Here is a 21,937-nt window from a genome sequence, read left to right as displayed (position 1 = left end):
CTTGCCAATTAATTTTCTGTATAAGGTGGGATATTTTAATGGATTGTCCATTAAAGGCATCAATGGACGCTTATAACGCAATGGAGTTGTCATATTTTTCTTAGGATAGATTGAATAAAGACCCAATAATTCATTCATAAACTTTTATTAATGAATAATCATGACCTCTAAAGTTAACAAAACTCCAAACAAAGAAAAAAGTTTAGAAATCCTATATCTTTAGTTTGGAATTGATCATGAAGAAAGTTATTTAAACTATTGATCTCTTGTAAATCATCTCCAATAACCAAGATGTCATCCACATAAACAACAACAATGATCAATGAATCATTAGTTTTCTTAAGAAATAATGAGTGATCATTTTGAGAAAGTGAATATCCTTTAGATCTTAGAGCAATTGAAAACTTTGAATTCCATTGCCTTGAAGCTTGTATTAAACCATATAGAGAGTTGAGTTTGGATACAAATGACGGTAATGATAATTGAAATCTAGGAGGAGGTTTCATATAAACTTCTTCATGCAAATATGCATGTAAAAAGGCATTTTTTTTACATCAAATTGATGTATAGGCTAATTATATTTAACTACTAGAGCAATAATGCATCGAATTGTGTTGAATTTCACTACGGGGGAGAAAGTCTCATGAAAGTTTATTCCTTCTTTTTGTGTAAAGTCCTTAGCTTCTTTTCAAGCTTTATGTCTTTAAAGAGTTCTATAAGCTTTGTACTTAGCTTTATACACCTACCTTCATGAGATTGGTTTCTTGGCTTTAGCAAACTTTACAACATCCTTTGTTTAATTATCTTGAAATGCTTTTAACTCATTAGCCATAGCGTATTCCCATTCTAGATGACCCTTTTCTTAATGATAAAATACAGGTTCAAAGACATGAGATATAACATTAAATGCATATTTAAATGGGATAGAAATCTGATGGTGATCATAAAATCATCATTGCAAAAATTGGTGATTGTATGATGACAAGTATGAAAAAAAAGATTATAAATTAGTGTTATGACATAAATAATCATGTAAATAAGAGGGTGGATGAATAGTATGAGATGTACGTATTAAGGGAGCATTTTGAGTTTCATTTGAATCATGAAAAGATGTTATTATAGGTGTTGATGGAGAAAGAATATGATCATGTATATCTTTGGAATTTGTAGGTAAGACAGAAGTATTTGAAGGAGTGGATGAATTTTTTCTTCTTGAATGCAAAGGGAAAATATCTTCAAAGAATTTAACATCTTTGGAAAAATATATAGTGGAATTTTCTAATGTTGAGCACCTTTTATGCTTTTGTCCCAGTTGGATATCCAATGAATATGGAAGGATTTGAATGAGCCATAAATTTATCATTCCCAACATCTAGAGTATTCACAAAGCATAAGCACAAAAATGTCTTCAAAGTAGAAAGATCAGGAATAACATCCCGATTTTCATTGCAAATATTTTTCATTTTTATTTTATGAATTAAATCAGAGTATAATTAACTTATGCGGAAAACATGATGTTGATGCGTGTGTACAACTAAGCCTTACCCTTCTCATAATCCGAAGAAATACTTGAAATCATTTATCTTCTACTGGGCAAGTACGAAGCTTAGTGAGTTCCCCAAAATAACATATACCACAATACATATACAATGCATATACATAATGGCCTTCAGCATACAGCTGGTCCGCCCCTTGGCCTTCAACATTAAGCTAGTGTGCTCCTTTTTCCTTCAGCGTAAAGCTGGTCTGCTCCCTTGGCCTTCAATATAAAGTTGGTATGCTCGAGTATATTTTCCTTCAACACAAAGCTGGTTCCCCCTTAACTCCCCACATAATATATTAACACATATATAGTAGACGAACAGACAAACAATCCAACACAACAAACAACTAACTAAATGATTTGTGCAATAGCATACTATAATACATCTACATCCTAACATACAAAGGATACATACTGTAGTATATATTATAGTGAGAAAAATCACCTAGAAAATCACTTCGATGGTTATCAGCTTTCTAAATGGCGATCCAATATCCGGGTAACGTTTTTAACAAGTGTTAACCTATAATACTATTAACTTCTTAATATCCGAGGCATTTTGGTAATAAAGTTAGATCTTCCACTAATCCTAATGAATACATCGAGATCTATCAAATAAAGAATAACCGGGTAAGATCATATGTCACACCCCCGAACCAGACGGCGGAAACGTCTGGGGGCTTGTGCGTGACTTCATCCTGTAATATCATCACAATGTATATATGTGAAACGAGACAACACCATCATCATACATATCAAAATACAACCAACATTGTTTACATCAAGTATAGTATCATAGTTACAAGCCAAAATATTCAATGTATGATGATAACAAAATATAACAAATTCCACATTTGCTACTGACCTTTCCGCTTAACGATTTCCTGAGAATACAAATTATTTTGAAAACATCAACATATATAATGTTTTTGAGTTCATAAGCATGTTTGAATAAATTTTTTTGCATTGTAAGTAAAACACCAAAAAACCTGATATTTTCTGAAAGATGGTTTGAACGTGATGTGCCAAAATCAAGTATTAATGCATGCGTGTTTTTGGTTTCTAGAATGTATATAAAGATGTAATCCGGTTAAAAACCTTGTATGTCTGTTGTAAATAAAATGTATTGCTTAACAGTGTATTTCCCCAGAAAATCCTATATTTTTGTTTATAAGAATGTTGTGGTCTCAACCATAAGACCGAATATCAGTGTATGTATGTTTTTGTATCAACAATATTTTATAGGAGTTCCATAAAATTATGTTGGGGGGGGATCCCTATGTGAGCCGTTTTAACCATACTTGATTATGAAGAATTTGCCTGTCGTGGCGTTTTCAGGCGCCGGCTTGATTAAGGTAAGGTTTGTCACCCTAGACTGACCTAGTCTAACTCTAGCGAACAAATCAGGTGTGGGGAGTCACCCCATATAGATCTATACACAAACTCTCCCTCTCCCTCCAAGAGACTCTGGTTATAACTACAGGCTACGATCGTACACTTTAGAGGTGTCAACCGACATGTCTCACTAGCATCCTTGACTAAGTTTACACGAATATTGGATTATATTATATAATGTTTACTTGTAGTTTTATGTTTGAAAAGCCCAACGAGTATGTATATGAATGTACGAGGCTCAACAGAGATGTAAAAGGACCACTAAGGCCCAATAAACATGTAATGTATAGTTTAGGTCCAGTAAGCATGTATATGGGCCACTAAGGCCCAATAAACATGAAATGTATAATCCAGGCCCAATAAGCATGTAAATGGGCCACTGAGGCCCAATAAACATGTGATGTAAGTTTTATGCCCAATAAATATGTACTCGATGTATTTAGTTCGTTTGTTATAACGTTGTTTAATTTAGCTCGATTGTTTACCAAAATGACGTAAAAGGCCCACTTTTGTAATGATGTCATTTTTGGCCCATTAGGCCGTAAATTTACGATTTAGGCTCATTTTTTTAGTAAGGTTGAAACTTTAGGTCCCTTAAGACCAAAAGTTTACGTAAATGGGCTTATTTTGAATAAAATGACATTTTTATCCCACTTTTGTTAACAATAACAATTTTGGCCCAAATATATGAAACTTGGCATTTTCGGCCCAATTTTATAGGAATTAACATTTACAGCCTACGTTTAATAAAATTTAAATTTTCGTCCCATTTTTGATAAAAATGACATTTTCGGCCCAAGTTTTGTAAAAATAACATTTTAGGCCCAAATTCAAACAAAGTGACATTTTTATCCCTTGAAATCGTAAATTTACATATCTGGCTAAAATTTTGGAAAATAACAATTTAATCCATAAAAATAGAAATTTTTAAAAATTAGGCCCAAGAAACCGTAAAGGCCCATATTAAGGCCCATTATGCAAAAGTTTACATTTTTGGCCCTTTTTACACCAAGGATATCATAAAGACCATTTATTTTTATATAAATTTGTCTCTTTTAGTCCCTATGAAACTGTAAATGTCATAAGAGTCTCAACTTTTTGTTTATTTGGCAAACATGGCCCTTATACAAGATTTTGTTTAGTTTTTCAACAACTTAAACATGTTTAACACTTTTATCTTTGTGGTAACTTATATATAGTGTTTTAGTTTACATATATTGTCGAGATCTATGAAGTTCTTCACAAAATCACACATAAACATGCACAAATACATAGATCTAGCACATATCAACTTGTATCCTCCCCCAAAACATAGTAAAACCGAAAATCAAGGGGTATGAACTCACTTTGCTTTGAAGTTTCGGTTTTTGATGAAGAAGATGAGGAGATTTTGGCCTTGCCAAGCTCCTTGAGATGGTTTTCGAACTCTTTGAGGTTCAAGAGTATAGCTCATGAAATGATATGAGTTAAGAAGAGATTTTTGATGAAATCTAGAAGTTAAACCATAGATTCAAGTAAGAACTTACCAAGGATGATGATCTTGATGAAAAACCCTCTTGAAAATACACCCTAAATCTCGAAAAATTTAGAGGAGGAAGGAGGAGTTCTTGAGAGAGTTTTGAAGGTGTCTGAAAGAAGAAAAAAAATGAATGAAGGTGGTGTGGTGGGGGTTTCGGCCGAGGGTAATAAGAAGAGGAGGGAAGAAAAGATTGAGGTGATGTTTGCATGAAAAACCACCATGCAAACATGAGGTGTCACAAGCAACTAATTCCTCATTTCTCTTTTTTTGTTTTTGTTTAATAAATGGGCCCAGAATTGGGCTAAAGAGAATGAAGATGAAGGGGGTTTTGGGCCCATTCTTGGCTTTGTTCGAATTTTATGAAGTCTAATAATGTTTTTCGGCCCATTGGGCCCTTATTAAGGTTCTCGGCCCAATGAAGACCAATTAAAAGGGTTTACAGCCCATTAGCACAAATGGAATCATTTATGTTCCAACAAAGCCCAAATGCTAAAACCTTATGGGTGTGGGTCCAATTAGAGCCTATTTAGGGTTCCTAGGCCCAAAATAGTCAAGTTGAAAGTTTATTGGTCCATTAGGCCCAATAAGAGTATCCTAGTTCATATTAAACTGGAACCGGGATTTCTAGGGTTTCCAACCCATAGTTGACTATATGAGATGTATTGTATTAGGTTATGGGCTTCTTGAGTGAAGTTTGATTCAATGGATGATTTTGATTAGACAAAGAATATGATATTCACTTAGAGTATATGTTTTACAATAGATGATGTTTACATGAGAATAGAATTTCCTAGCTAAAATGCTAGTCGTGACATCATATCAGAGGTAGGATCCGTTTAGTATACAGAGTATGCTTGTTGGAAAATCCACTTTAAACACCTCACTAGATCTATCCTAGACATCACTAGATCTATCCTAGAATCACTGATAAATATTGTTTATAGTTACATAATAAATATAATGAACTTCAACATAAATTACACTTAAAGCATAGTAAGTGCAGCTTAACTTACAAAATTTCTAGCGAAAAAGTCGGAAAGTTGCCAGTAGAACTTTCACCTGAAAGCGTCTATTTATGGGACTCTCTGATGATTTAGAGCTCTGCTAAATTAGTCTTAAAAATAGGGGAAAGTCGGACCAAAAAGGAGGCAAAGTACTCAGAGACAAATGAGTTGGAATTATGTAAAATGAGCAAAATCTCACAACTATCCATGGGTGTATCGCTTCCATGACGACGGATATGGTCTTGTGCGGTGCCACGTGTCACATGCTCGTTGGGGCCACGTTGCTTTGTCGCCTACCGATTGATAGGTCATAATTAAATGTTTTGGGCTAGGCATCTATGTTGTAAAGGTCTTGTTTGGGTCTTGGTGTTAGTGGTGGTTGTTGTAACTTTTGTATGGCTGTGTGCGGCTGGACATGTATGTGCGGCCGTACACCTTATGTGATGCTAGGGGGATATAAATAGTAGGTACATGTGTCTGTGTCAAGGTGACGTATGTGTGTGTCTTCCATAGTGTATTTGACTTTTATATGATATCAATGTGTGCATGCTTGGGTTAATATTTTTTTCTACTCCATCTACACTCTGATTGATTGCAATATCACTTGATCACTGATTTGGATCTTAGAATTTGGGACCTTATAATTGGTATCAGAGCAGAATCAGGGTCAATTTGGATTTTCGTGAGTGTATGGTTGAAGCTCATTTGAAGGTGTACGATTGAGGTTGAAGGTGTTTGGTTGAGTGTGCGGTTGAAGGTGTGTACGGTTTAATGTGCGGTTGTAAGTGTGTAAGGTTGAGTGTGTGGTCGCAAATTTTTTAGCTTGAACCTCTTAATTTTAAGCATATTTCTTGTTAAGTTTTCGATTTATTCATTTCTAAAAGGAAAGTTACAACAGAAAAGAATGGACTCCCAAATCTCATCAGCTCATCATGAATTGGACACCATAATGGGAACCACCACTCGAATTCCTCGGTTGCTATCCGCCGAGGGATTTCCAGAATGGAAGTACCGTATAGAGAATTATATCAAAATGAAAGACTTCAAAATTTGGAGAAGTATTTTAAGAGGACCAATTCGTATCACTACAACACTCGAAGACGAAACAGTTGTTGAGAAACCGATTGAGCATTACACCGATGAAGACTTCGAAAAGATTGAAGAGCAAGAAAGAGCATTGGTTACCCTCACAATGGCACTGTCCCCTGAGATTGCACAAGGATTTAGAGAATATACTTCAGCAAAGGCTCTGTGGGAAGCTTTGATTGAAATATATTAAGGAAATGAGGATATGAAACAAAGTCGTCAAGACATGTTGAGACAGAAGTTCAATATGTTTAATCACATTATTAGAGAATCTTTTGAAGCTCAATTGCAACGCTTTATCACACTCATCACTAAAATGAGTTCCACTGAGGTATCAGTACCAAGATCAGAAGTCAACAAGAAGTTGCTTAATTCTCTCCCAAAGACATGGGATGTGAATGTTGTTGTCATCACGAAAACCAAGAATCTAAATTTACTTAGTTTGGCTGAACTCAGTGCCATTATTAAAGCCAGTGATCTTGATGATAAACAAAGAGAGATTAATCATGTGAATTCCTACTTGACTGCAAATCTTGGGATTTCTTCAAATAATGCCTTTTTATCTTTTACCTCCTCTCCAAGTCAAGCTTTTGCTGTTCATCAACCTCAGAATCAAACCTTTGTTGCTTCATCAGCTGCACCTTTTGTTGCTTCATCATCTATGTCTCATCCACAAAGTCAATCTTTTTTTGTTCACAAGTTGTTTCCTCCTCCAAAGCACCAGTTATGTCTCCTGCTCCCAATCCCAAAGAAAGCAATGAAAACCTAGCTCTTGCTACTGGACTTGTCAATTGCTACAATGCTTTTGTAGCTGGAGAGCTTCCACCTCAACTCTCATTGGCCGATTTGGATCAAATTCATCCAGAAGATGTGGAAGAAATGGATATTACTTACAGATAGCTATGGTAGTGTTCAGGGAAAAACAATTTGCAAAGAAGACGGGAAAGAGCAACTGGGGGATGAATGCTGACAAGAAGGTAGGGTTTAATAAGGGAAAGTTGCGTTGTTACAATTGCCACGGGCCATGACATTTTTCTCGTGAGTGTCCAAAGCCAGACAGACGGGTAAGCAATGATAGAACAATGGTTCTAGTGGGAAATAGTCATGGAAGTGATGCTATCAACAGTGAGACTGCTAATCTGGCAGTAGTTGCTCAGTCTTTTGACTGGAAGGATCAAATTCAGGCACTGAATATTTCAGGACCTGAAAATGCTCATCTCGCCCAAATCAATGATGTTGCTGAAGGAGAGGCTGAAACAGACCTAGAAGCAGAAATTATGGAACTCCAATTCGCATTCATGGTTCAAACCACGCCGGAGCCTACAAAATCGAAGGTTAGTGAAACTGCTTGTTCTCAATCTTGTATTAAGACTGTCAAGTTTTTGCGTGATCAAATCGAGCTTATTAAAAGGGAAAATGAGGATTTAAAATATGAGAGATATACTATTAGAAAAGAACAAAAACCATTAAAAGAAAAATTAGAGGCCAAAATTAAGGACTTTAGGAAATTGGAAGAAGATTACAGCAACAAGTGTGTAAACTATGATCACATTAAAAGCAAACTTGCTGTTTGTAACTGCAGAACTTGACACATTGAAAATTCATTTTGAAAATGCTGATTTCAATTTTAAGAAGTTCGACGTGTCAAGTGAAAAGGTTGCAAAAATAATTGAAGAACAAATGAAGTGGAAAACCATAAGCAAGTAGGAATAGGGTATGAGAGTGTCCCTCCTCCATTTAATCACAAGTATATTCCTACTCCTTTGTCCCAATAAGAAATTGATAGAGAACCATACATGATTTATGGTAAACCAGCTGCTGAACAGCCAACATGTCCTAGTTCTAGGGTTTTGGATACTAACATTTCTACTTTGTATGCAGATGTGTCAGTAAACCAGGGAAAGCAAGGAGATGAGAAGTCTGAGTCAAATAAATTGGTCTCTAAGTTTGGTGTTCCCATTTATGATGAGTCTGTGTCTAATGTTAAGACTGATGTTTTTGTTTGTGATGATGTGATGTCTAAAACTGATAACTCTGAAAAATGTGGTGTTGGTTTTGAAAAATCTATCAAATCTGACACTAGTACATCCACAACTTTTACATATGTCAAACAGTCTAACTCTTGCACGTACACATGTGGAAAAGTTAGAAAAGTAGATAAAAGCATGAAATCTGATCAAGGCGGTATCAAGTCTAGTGATAATAAATAAATTTGCTTCAATTGTGGTACTGCTGGTCATATTACTCGAAATTGTTTAAATAGAGCATTTGTGCATTTTTCTTCACCAAGGAGAAAGAACGAGTCTCGATGAAGGTATTTAAATAGAAAGTCCTCGAGATGATGATTGGAAGGCTAATCAAAACACGAAAAGGGCAGTTTTTCAAAAGAACAAATAGGTTTTGAATAACAAAGTCACGAACAGTTTGCCAAAATCGATCAAGGCTAAGCCAAGATCTGTTTCGTCAAAGAGTGGATCTGGATCTTTAACCACTTCTGGTAGAAAATCTAACTGCTCAAAGCAAACTGAAAAGAAAAATGCTTCAAAATCACCCGTGATTTTTAAGAAAGCTAAATACCAGTGGGTGCCCAAATTAACTTCCAATAAATCATTGTCATCCTCTGAGAGTGTTTTAAATGATGATTCAAAATAAAAAAGGTCAAAAGATAAATTTGTGATCGTAAAGGGTCAACACAAGAAAATAATGACCTAGGTCCCTAAATCTGAATGATCTCGTTCATCTTGCAGGCACAGTTGTGGAGGAATGTCGTCAGACCTTGGTATGTCGACAGCGGCTGCTCCCGACATATGACAGGAGACATCTCCCAATTGAAAGACATTCAAACCTTTAATGAGGGATTTGTTTCCTTTGCGAGAGGAGAAGGTGGAAAATTTTCGCAAAGAAGAACTATGACAAACGGAGTGCTAAGTTTTGAGAACGTCAAATATGCTCCCGAGTTAAAGCATAACTTGTTGAGCGTCTCTCAGATTTGCAACAAGGGTTATTCAATGCATTTTACTGATAAAGAGTGTTTGATCTTCAATCCAGGCATTGTCATCCCGGATGAGTGGATTCTTGTTAAATCTAAGCGGAATGGAAATGCATATATCATCAACATGAATAGCAACATTCCTGAACAAGTCACCTGCCTCTTTTCAAAAGTCTCAAAACAAAATGCTATGCTGTGGCACCGACGACTTAGTCATGCGAACGCTAAGAATCTGAATCGTTTTGCTAAAAATGAAATTGTGCGTGGACTACCTGTCAAAGACTTCATAACATTCAAAAAGTGTGTGTCATGTGCCCAGGGAAAGCATCATAGAAAACCACACCTGCCAAAAACATGTCAATTCAATCAGCCAGGTGCTCCAATTGTTGCACATGGACTTATTTGGTCCGGTTAATGTCCTAAGCATCAACACAAATTCATACTGTCTAGTTGTGATCGATGACTTCTCGCGTTTCACGTGGGTTTTATTTTTATCCAACAAAGTTGGGGTATCTGATATGATCAAGAAGTTCATCGTAATGATAGAGAACCAAACCAATAACCGGGTGAAAGCACTTCGTACTGATAATGGAACATAATTCAAGAATGCGGTTCTTGATCACTTTTGCACAGAAAAAGGAATTATGCATCAATATTGTTCTGTTCGCATGCCTCAACAAAATGGTGTTGCTGAACGGAGGAATCGAACGTTGCAAGACGCTGCAAGGACGATGCTGTGTGACTCAAAACTGCTAGTTTTCTTCTTGGTTGAGGCGATCAACACATAATGTTATGTTCAAAATCGTGTTTTAATCAACAAATCCCAGATGAAGACTCCGTATGAAATTCTATACGGTCACAAGCCATCTGTCAGTCATTTTTGTGTATTTGGCTGCCCTTGTACCCTTCTTCACTTGGAGTCCAACCCGAAGTTTAATGCCAAAGTTGATGATTGCTACTTTGTGAAGTATGCTGCTCACACTGCGTACAAGGTCTACAACAAACGAACAAAGAAAATCGTAGAATCCTTCGATGTGCGTTGGATGGAGGGGAATGGAATGGGCACTAGAGTGGGCACTAGATTGGCTGTTTGATTACACATCCTTGTTCAAATCGTTCAATGTGTATTCAGATGGTTTCTCTGGATCTACTTCCGGTTCGAAGAATGTACCTGAAGATGAAGACGAAGAAGTTGTTTACAAACCGCCGGTAGTGTTTTCTGCAATTCCTGCGGTGGAGTCTTCCGTTCCAACTACTTGTTCAGAATCTCCAAGTCATTAAAACGCTCCAGATGCTGATGCCACACCTCTTACTCCTACTGAAGGAGAGTTCATGTCTAGAGATCCTTCCGCTGCCACTCAAACTTTTATGGAACGTCTCTTTCCTGAGCAAATTGCTAATGAGTTTGTGGCTAATCCTTCTTACGAGACAGGTTCGTATGAAGTGAATCATTCATCAAATGACGGAGTGGTCAACGTTCATAATCTTCCCATTTCACTCAATGACATCAGCCAGGAGATACCTTCACGCATTCAATGTGATCATCTGATCGAAAATGTCATTGGCCAGCTGGGTGATGGTGTCAATACAAGAAGCCAGAGTGGAGATGTTAATACATGTCTCTATTCTTGTTTTATCTCTCAAATAGAGCCCAAGAATGTTGAAATGGCTTTGAATGAGCCCAGCTGGGTAGATGCTATGCACGAAGAGTTAAATCAATTTGAAAAACTTAGGGTTTGGACGCTGGTTGAACTTTCTAAGGACAAAAAGTCTCTTGACACAGGTTGGGTATACCGCAATAAGTAGGATGATTCCGGAGTCATAGTGCGCAACAATGCAAGATTGGTGGTTTGTGGGTTTAGACAGATCGAGGTTCTTGACTACACTGAGGTTTATGCTCCGGTGGCTCGCTTGGAGGCTGTCCGTATCTTCCTTGCATACACTTCCTACATGAACTTCACTGTTTATCAGATGGATGTCAAGACATCCTTCATGTATGGCAAGGTGAAGGAAGAAATCTACGTTGATTAACCTCCTAGGTTTATTAACTCGAAGTTTCCCAATCATGTATACAAGTTGTACAAGGCGTTGTATGGGTTACATCAAGCTCCTCGAGCGTGGTATGCAACTCTCACAAAGCACTTGCTCGAACATGGATATTCTCGCGGCACTATTGATCAAACTTTGTTCATCAAGCATGTGGGTAATGATCAGATTCTAGTCCAGATCTATGTTGACGACATTGTCTTCGGGTCTACAAGTCCACAACTATGCAAAGAGTTCGAAGGAGTGATGAAAAAGAGGTTCGAGATGAGTTCATTAGGTGAAATGACCATGTTTTTGGGGCTTCAAGTCCAACAAAGATCAACCGGAATCCTGCTCCATCAAGCAAAGTATGTGGAGGATATACTTGAGAAGTTCGGGTTTCAAGACGCAAAACCTGCCTTGACACCAATGGCTGAGAGACCCCTGCTGACTCCAGATATTGATGGCTAATCCGTAGATCAAACTCACTACAGATCGATGATCGGTTCGTTGATGTATCTAACTGCAAGTCGTCCAGACATCATGTTTGCAGTTTTTCAATGCGCACACTATTAGGCTAATCCTAGACTTTCACATCTTGTTGCTATCAAAAGAATCTTTCAGTATCTCAAAGGCAGCCCGAATTTGGGTCTTTGGTATCCGAAAAATTCTGAATTTGATTTATATGCATTTGCTGACAGTAATTTGGAGGCTATGAGCGTGACAGGAAATCTACATCAAGAGGATCTCAATTCCTTGGTGACCGGCTGGTGTCTTGGCAGTGCAAGAAACAACACACTATCTCAACCTCAACAGTAGAAGTAGAATATGTTGCTGCCTCTGCTTGTTGCTCTCAAGTTATATGAATCCAACATCAGCTGTTGGATTACGGTTTGAACTATTTAGAATCCCTATATTTTGTGATAATCAAGTTGCAATTCAGATTGCTAAAAATCCAGTCCATCACTCGAAAACCAAGCACATTGACATCCAAATTCATTTCATCAGAGATTGTTATGAGCATTCACTCATTCGGCTGGAACAGGTTCCCACTGCAAATAATGTGGCAGATTTGTTCATAAAACCGTTTAACAAAGTTCAATTCGATGTGCTTGTGAGCTTTCTGAAAATGATACGTTCTAAGGAATAATTTTTGTTCTAGGCTAGTTTAAATTTGCGCATTTTAATTCCCTTCTCACCCATGCACAAATTTAGTGGGAGAAATAAACAAAAACCAAACAAAATTTAAAAATTTTAAAAATCCAAAAACATTAAGAAAATCAAAAAATCAAAAAATTATGTTGCTGATAGTTCTTGTCTATAGGTAATGTGTTGGGAAGTGATATAATCATGTGATAACAGACAATCCAAATTTGTGTAAGGTGGCAAAATCGAATTGTCTGAGCTCTATGTTCGATGCGCTGGTAGACATGGAATGTTTTCAAAATGGACTTGACTAGGATTAGATGAACTTAAGGAATATAGAGACCTGACAAATCAATGACCTAGATAGTTTCATTTAACTTGACAATAAGACGCTTGGGTAGGTTGAGCAGAGAGATATACATGAGAATTTGTGGATACATTAAATGATCTGTATCTAGAACTGTGGATTAACTCTTCCTCGATGTGCGGACTTTGTCCTTAATTCCGGTATTGACAGGGCAACTGGGGAATTCCAATAAATTAGGTGTGTAGAAAATTATTTTCTTTGTTTCTATTTGTTAGTCATATGTTGCTTCCTTTGCTGATTGGAAGAGATCCGACCTGGAATGCAACATATGCAACTCTATCTCTCTGCATCTTCATATATGCTATTCTTTCTACCTGTTAGTCATATGTTGTCTCCTTTACGTGATTAACAATCCAACCTGGTACACAGTATATGCAACCTTCTACTTCTCAATCCCTCTAAACTCTAGTTAGTCATATGTTTCACTCTTTATGTGATTGGAAGAGATCCGACCTGAGTGTACAACATATGCATATTAAATCTGACTTCTTCCTTAATAATTGTCTGCTCATCTAAAGTGAGTATTCTGGAAGACCTTGATTATTGGGGTATATCAGGAAGCGGGAAACACATTCTAGTACAACTAAAATTGAATATTTATAGGTTGTCTGTAGATCTCGTTGCTCAATTTAGGTGGACAGCAATACCCTTGGTCGTCGTTAGTTGAATGGTCTTTTAGGAATATTATATAAATTCATAGGATCTAATGTCTTGTCACTTATAGTACGTCCTAAATTCGTCTCAACTTTTCGTGTTTAAGTGGACCACTATATTGACGATCGATCAGACATGGACATGAAGGTAGAAGCACCAATAAGTGGATTAAGATTGTCTAACAACTTTGATCCCAATATCACAAATATTATTAGTGTTAATCTAGGTGAAATTAGTGTTAACTCTTTTAATTTCTATTTCATTTTATTTTATTTTATTATTTTTTGTTGTTTTGATAAATTTTTGATAAAATTTTAATTCGTTTTATTTTTATTTTTATTTTTATTTTTATTTTTATTTTTATTTTTATTGTTATTTTTATTTTTATATGTCCTTGAAATGTATTATTTTTAATATCTATTGGGATGTTGGACTTGTGTTCAAGGATTTTTGAGTTGTAGCCCATTCTAGTTGGACAGGGTTAAGAGGGGGTATATAATGTGAGTGTGTGACCGGACACTCCTTTTCTTTCCATTCCTCTGAGTACAGCCGCACACCCGAGCACTCTCTCTCTCTCTCTCTCTCTCTCTCTCTCTCTCTTTAAATTTAAAAAATTCTCGATTTTCCTTGAAATTGAACGCTCATTAGTGTAAGTATCACATAGTCGAACCTTGTTTTGATGATCCTATGCTAAATCGACTGAGAATCAATAGTCTATTGAATGAAAATAAGGTTTTCGGCAATTTGGAGAGTGTACGGTCGTACACCCGTGTACGGCTGCACACTGCGTGTGCGGCTGGACTTCTGAGTGTATGGCTGTACACCCCAATTTTTTTAAAAATTTGAAATTTAACCAATTAAAAACCTTACTCAACTGATTATTGGGAAAATACTTGATGTTTACTGATGAATTTTCTTGCGTTTTTCTCAGCTCAATATGGAAGATCTTGAATTCGCTAAAGTTCACAACTTGGTTGTTTACCTTGCTGATCCTCCAGAGGCTCACTCTAAGTTTCAATTCATAGTAGATGGTCTAAGAAGATGTTGCCTGTTCTCTGCTAAAAAAGGAGCAATAGCTTCCCTCTTGTTTTAACGTGAACGGGGACTGGATTGATGATAAAATAAAATCCTGGGTTGCAAACAACGATTCGATTGATGATGAAAAAAGAGAATTCTTGGTTCAGTTCTGCACCTTAACGACAGAAAAAAGGAGTGATCAAATTTTATTGAGTCTGACTCATAGTGATCATTTTTCAAAGAATAATTCTGGTTATCAAATGATTGAAGAATCGGGAGCAATTTACTTATGATACTTAGTTGACATTCATAAAAAGTATCTAATGAATTATGAGTTCAATACATCCTCTTTAGCAGAAAGACGGATATTCCTTGCTCATTCTCACCACCTATCTGGTCATTTATCAAAAATTGGTTAAGGATTTCTGGAGGAACGCAGTTGTGAAGAAGGATAACAAGGGTGCAAAATTTCTTGAGGCTTCTGTATGTGGGAAGAAAGTCTTGATTATCGAGCGGATTATTCGAGAAACTTTGCAGATCGGTGATAAGCCTGAATTCCCAAAGGAAATTGAACTAGACAGGGCTCAAGAGATTCTGAACCAAATGGCACTACTAGAAAAAAGGCCTTTTACGACGCTCATTGCGCGTCGTAAAACGCTCAGACGACGCGCAAATGCGTGTCAAGGAAAGCCCTGTCATAACGAGAGACGACACGCTTTTGCGCGTCGTCTTTAGACGACGTGCATTTATGAAATGCAATGCGTATCATTAAAGCTGCTGTTAAGAAAGGCCATGTCATAAATGAAGATGACACATATTTTTGTGTATCACAATTTAAATTTTTTTTTAAAAAAAATTATTTACAGGTTTACTAATTTTCAAATTAGATTTTCATTTTCATATCTCATAGTAGAAAATAAAATACCATATATAAAAAATACAATCCATTGCACAAAAGTTAATATCATACAAATAATCATTCTCAAGCTTTAAAGCATCAAATGATGAGAAATTGCAGAAATCACAATTTCTTGAATGTAATTACTGATAAACATTGTGTCTACTTGAAAAATTAAACCTATATCATCACATTTGCTGCAACCAGACTTGTTTCGTGCTCTGCATCACATCTTTATACACCTGAAAGATGAAAGCAAAAAGATTAGAATTAGCCATAACAATATAACACCATTTATATGCATAAATTCAAAAATATTGTTATAGATATTCTTCTACTTAACCAATATGATAAATAAGTTTAAAACAAAACAATGAAAATAAATTTCCATTTATTTAAGTAACTTATACTCTAACAGGAGAATGCAACAGTGGATAGAGCTAATACATAAGTAACTTGTACTCTAACATTTGACACTGTAGAAGACTCAAAAAACATTAAGGGCAAAAAGGTAATCGACACATATTGGTTACCTGTTTCTGAGGTTTTGCCATTGTATCTGAGGTAAACAAATTACCCTTTATTTAATTACAGTAATAAACTAAAACTGTACAATATCACAATAAAAAAAATAACATGATAATTAATCATAATAATTGGAAAAAAAAGTGAAAATTATAAAACAGTCTAGATATTCGTTACAGTAAATTAACAAAAATATAAATTAAAAAGAGAGATGTATCTCTATTATGGGGGAAACTGGAAAAGAAAAAGTGAATTGTTTTATGGAATCATCACTTTCCTAACTTAACCCACTGGGACATTTTGTTAACATCAAGTAAAAAAGAAACTGTTAAACCATTAAATTTTTTATAAACATCATATATCCAAACAATAGTTGCTCATGAGAAAAGCTCCTTCACAAAAGCACATGTGAAAAGCTGTAGAGTTGGAATGTTTTGAGGATTTATCAGCATCTGATATGGAGACGCTCATGCTCCCATTAAGACCATTACTTTTAGAGTTGGAATGTTTTGTGACAGGAGTCTCCTTCACAAAAGCACATGAGAAAAGTTGTAGAGTTGGAAAAATAGCAAAAAGAAGAAAAATGGTTTCCATTTGGAAGTTAGTGAGTGCATATCCTCCTAATAAACTCCCACAGATTCCCCCAACAGCCATTTCCATCCATGATACCGACTGCAGGTCACCCACAAATTTAACCCTGATAATCAATAATAAATAATATCAGTTTTGTATAAACCAAAAGTATTATTAATCTATCATAGCTGTTGGAAGTGAATGGATGGAGATGGATATAATACCACATACTTTTCAAGTCTTGCATCTTCAACAATCATTGCATCGATGACAACATCTGCCATTGCAGAACCAAGATTTTGCAACAACAAGAAGATCATGAGTTGATCTCGGTAATTCCTTATGCTTTCTTCAATGCCAACAATCACCCATGGAAACAGGGACAGAAGTGTTGCAATCACTAAATAAGGAATCTTGTTCCTTCACTACCACATGACAAAGTCACAAGAATTCCCTCCAGATAAAAGAGTCTATAAAGATGTTTAAACCAAATAAAACTAACAAGTTACACAAAAAAACCATTAAAGCCATTAATTAGACCTTGCAAAGAAGCTAATTTAAATGCTTCTCATCTGATACATCCAGGTTCCAGTGTTGACAGCAACTAGGTTGTTAGCCACTATGAACTCCAAGTCAAAGTTAAAACAAAAAATACACATCAATATGCCGATCTCCTAATACCACCTGTGCGCTAATTTCTTCGGATGCTTTTCTTGCTACACGAAACAAACATAAAATTTGTCAATTAAGAGCGTGAAAAGTTTGAAGATGGTTCTTGTAACGATCTATTGTCTAAACTGTATACCTCGTCACCAAAAGGTCGATTGATGTTTGAGGAAATCTTGGAAGAGAATGTGGCTAATAGTAAACGTAGTGCTAAAGCTGTTTGACCAACTGTTAGGCCGGAAAACATGGTGAATTTTGTTTTTAGTGAAGAAACAGATGAAATTGGATGTATATGGAGATGGAGATGGTCACCTAAGTTGATGCTGCGACTAATGGCGCCAAGGAACCCTGAATCGGATAAGGAAAATGGATTGGACTTTAGCCATGGTTCGATCTCTGCAATAAGTCAAGTTAATCCATGGATGGAACTAAATCATGCTTTATCATAAAGTAATTGTAGGATAAGATAATGATTTGAAGTCGCCGACTGATTTCATAATAAAAGTAACTTGGAACAGAACAAATTCATCGAAGAATATGGAAACTAACAACATCACTCGTATCGCCGTCGACAGCCGATTTTTCAGAAACATGATTTGTACCGAGCAATCAAATAGCCTCAGGCTCCACAAACTAGGTTCGCCATGCCCGAACAGGGCCAAACTGAATCTTTCTTATTATAACTAAGCTTCCTTCATCGGCTAAATTGAGCAATTCCGGGTGCATCTCAGCAATTATGGTTCTAGATTGATCCGCTTAGGATTTCACACTTGAAGTTGAACTCGATGTAGGGAGGGGGGAAGAGCGGCGATGATTTTTGTGTGGAAAAGAACACACGTAAGGAAAATGAGGGGAAACAAATAAGGTGGGTTTTCTAATTTTTTTGGATTTCCTTTTCCCGCTGGTAGCTAGTTGCTAAAGAGGAGACGTGGGTTTTCTAATTTTTTTGGCTTTCCTTTTCCCGCTGCTAGCTAGTTGCTAAAGAGGAGACGCGTGTTTATAAAATTATAAAGCGACATTTACAGAGGACACGCGTTTAAGAAAAGTGCCCTCCGTGTTTTTATTTTATTTTTGTGAGAAAATATAAAGCGACAGCTTCAGACAACACACATTTTATTACAGGCGTCCTCCGTGTTTTTTTAGACACTAATTTAAGGGCACGCAAAAATGCGCGTTCTAAATCCTTAAATTTTAAAGATAGATGACATTATTTTTAGATCAAATACGTTTGCGTATTGTAAATCAATGCGTATCATAAATTGCGCGTCGTAAAAGGCTATTTTTCTAGTAGTGTGGGGGTATGAAGGATCCTTTCCCCCCACTCTCAGGAAGCTACTACCTCCGTGATGGAAATATTTAATTCATGTATTTTGTGACCTGTATCTCTGGTCGGAAGTCAGGAGCTAATGAAATATCCCTGGCTAACACCGGTGCAATTGCTGCCTTAGCTTCTGGATTTGAGTTCAATTTCTCAAGGTTTATTCTTCATGAGATGATCTTGAACATTGAAGGAAACAAGAGGGATAAGTTCTTCATGTACCCAAGATTTCTTCAAATTATCTTGAATATCAAGCACCCTGAAATCGAAAGATGAGGAGAGACTCTGGATCTCAAGTCTATTGGCTCAAGTGCTTGTGGTCTAATGAAGCAGAATCGACCAGGGAATGTTAATTTTGAAGGAAAATTCCCATTAAACAAGTTTGGAATTTTTGCTAAAGAAAGTGAACAATCAGCATCCGCCAATCTCTCTAGCCCCATGGAAACCGAAGAGATTATTATCTCGGCCTCTGAACATGAAAACGAGGAAGGTTGTGTTTCCCCTGTCGCAATCGTGGCAGAAGAGCGTGACCAACTACAAAATGTGGAGGTTCAGAGCAACTTTGATGAGGAGGGTAATGATGAAGAAAATGATGGTGATGATGATTTTCTTAGACACATGGATTTTTCTAGCTTTGACAATGAAGAAATCCCACTTAATCTTAATCTTGATCATGAAGACCTAGGTCCAAGTTCGGCGTTCTTTGACAACTTCTTTATCAATGACAATGAAGTTACTCAAATAGCAACTGAGTCTAGGGTTGCTGATGTCGTTCTCAAAACAATGCCTCCAACATCATGTTTGATGGTAGAACCTTCAAGTCATAAGGATGCAGTTTCAGGGATTCCTCTATCTGATACAATTATTCCTACATCTGTACCATCCTCTAATGCTCCGACACAGACACAGACCTCTCTGCCTCCTGTGAAAAGAAGGCGTCTTGATCCGAGGCAGGGAGTGCTTATTTAAGATCAAGCACCTCTAGCTCCATCCACTGTCGTCACCACAACTGTTATTGCACCACCCGTTCTTAGCAAAGAAGGCCCAAGCACCACATTTGAAACAGGCGGATCATCTTCTGTCCCAGAATACTCCCCATTAAGTCCTTCGCTAGATGAAGCCTCCATCAGGCTAGCAAGGCACTTGGCTCAACATACTTCTGAACCTTCCTCATGTGGAAAAGGAATATCTATCGAGGAAGGTTGTTCAAGGGATGATGATTCTGATGTGTCATCTCTCAAGGAAGAAATTGGCATTTTAAAACAGCAAAACATTAAGAAGGACATCTTAATTGGTAAAAATGATGTTAGGATTGCTGAGAGTGAGGAAGATAATGCTTTGAAGTCAAAACAAATCTATGAGCTACAGACCAATCTTGGATCCTTAGCTGCCTTCTATTTTAGCTTGAAGAACAAACTATTTGAAGCCTTTGGAGATAAGTTCCAGTCTCTGTTTCAACAGTCGGATGGTATTGAAGATCCTCCCACAGCTCCCATCCAGCCTTCTGAAGGCGAATTTCCTGTTGACCAACCTCCCCCGAGAACAACAAGTATTGTTGATCGATTTGAAAAGGAGCCTGTAAATTCCATCCCACGGATCAAAATAAAACATGGCAAAAGAACAGTCATTACTAAGCAGAAGGAAGGCTTGCTTTTCTTAAAAAGTTCAAATGAGAATCGTAAAGCAGATGAACCTCAGCTCACAGCGACTGATCTTAAAAGGAGAAAATTTGGTGATTGTACAGGGATCAAGATGTGGGGTTATGATCCTGAGCTTAAGTGGTGGGTGGTTAAGAGGAATTTTGGAAATCTAGAATACTACAGAAGCATTCAAGACTTTAACTCGTGGACGAAGGTTGGTCTCTCTGAACTATTAAGGGCTCCATTCCATAATCCTTTTCAAGATTCTAGTGCCTTCACCTTCAAGCAATTTTTGGATAAACAGGTCAAGGATAATTTTCCCTCGATGAAGACTACAAAAGCATTGGTTAGAAAAGACAAAGATATCCTTGACCGTGAAACTAACCAACCAATGAAGATAATCTTATGGCCTGCTACTAATCGAGTAAAGGAGATTCCAATCCCACAACAATTCCACGATGGATATCTTGATGACATGGACTTTGGGCCTATGATGATGAAACTGCAACTGCTGCCATAAAGTTCAAAAGTAGAGAATGAGTTCTGAGGCTTTTTAATGCTAAGGATCTTCTGAGATTCAGAGAGAGAGACATTCATACCTTGGCCCATCATCAAATCATATATAGAAGGGAGGTCATGGAAGCTACTGCAAATGAATTCACAGGAATGGATGCCACGATCAAAAATGAAAAATTTTGGATGGGATCTATGGGAAAATCTCACCTGAGGCTGTTTGAGAAACCAAGTGATTGAAGACCATGTCTATGCTAGCCTCAAACCAAGGGAAATTGATAGGTCATAATTAAGTGGTTTGGGCTACGCATCTATGTTGTAAAGGTCTTGTTTAGGTCTTGGTGTTAGTGGTGGTTGTTGTAACTTTTGTATGGCTGTGTGCGGACGGACACGTGTGTGCGGCTGCACACACATGTGTGGCTATACACTAGTGTGCTGCTAGGGGGATATAAATAGTAGGTACTTATGTCTGTGTTAGGCTGACGTATGTGTGTGTCTTCCAAGGTGTATTTGAGTTTTATATGATATAAATGTGTGCATGCTTGGGTTAATCTTTTCTTCTACTTCATCTACACTCTGATTGATTTCAATATCACTTGATCACTGATTTGGATCTTAGAATTTGGGACCTTACACCGATCCGACCTTGCCCCGTGTCAACGTTTCTTAGCGCCATGTCCCAATCTCATGGTGCCACGTTGATGTGGCGGGTAGAGAGTTTGACCCTCTCTCGGCTACGTGACGCACTTCGGTGTTGCCATGTCATTACAAGTAGATATTTTCTAAAATCTTCGAAAAGTCATAACTTTTGCATACAAGCTCCGTTTTCTATGTTATTTATATACACACATAGGTAATTCCGAGTACTACAACTTTTTTTTTATATCTCAACAGCTAGTTCTCACTCTATTTTAAATTCATAATTTTATAAAGATTACACTGTTAACATCTATGCAAAAATCATAACTCCTTCATACGGACTCTATTCTCGACTGTCTCTATATCGACAGATTCGTATTTACAAGATCTTAAACTCTCGTTTACATTATTTTGGCTAAC

General features: G+C 36.9%; 1 long non-coding RNA gene across 1 annotated transcript; it reads right to left on the bottom strand.

Moving 5' to 3' along the window:
• Positions 1 to 17,405: 17,405 nt before the first annotated feature.
• LOC128128755 (uncharacterized) lies at positions 17,406 to 18,199 on the bottom strand. Its single transcript, XR_008226778.1, has 4 exons — positions 18,010 to 18,199; positions 17,720 to 17,803; positions 17,547 to 17,635; positions 17,406 to 17,457 (listed from the first exon to the last, which is right to left on the bottom strand). It is a non-coding gene; the product is annotated as an uncharacterized LOC128128755 (long non-coding RNA).
• Positions 18,200 to 21,937: the final 3,738 nt, after the last annotated feature.

The sequence above is a fragment of the Lactuca sativa genome, chromosome 9 (assembly GCF_002870075.4).
Source record: "Lactuca sativa cultivar Salinas chromosome 9, Lsat_Salinas_v11, whole genome shotgun sequence".
Lineage (NCBI taxonomy): Eukaryota > Viridiplantae > Streptophyta > Magnoliopsida > Asterales > Asteraceae > Lactuca > Lactuca sativa.
This window is presented reverse-complemented; position numbering and strand designations above follow the sequence as displayed.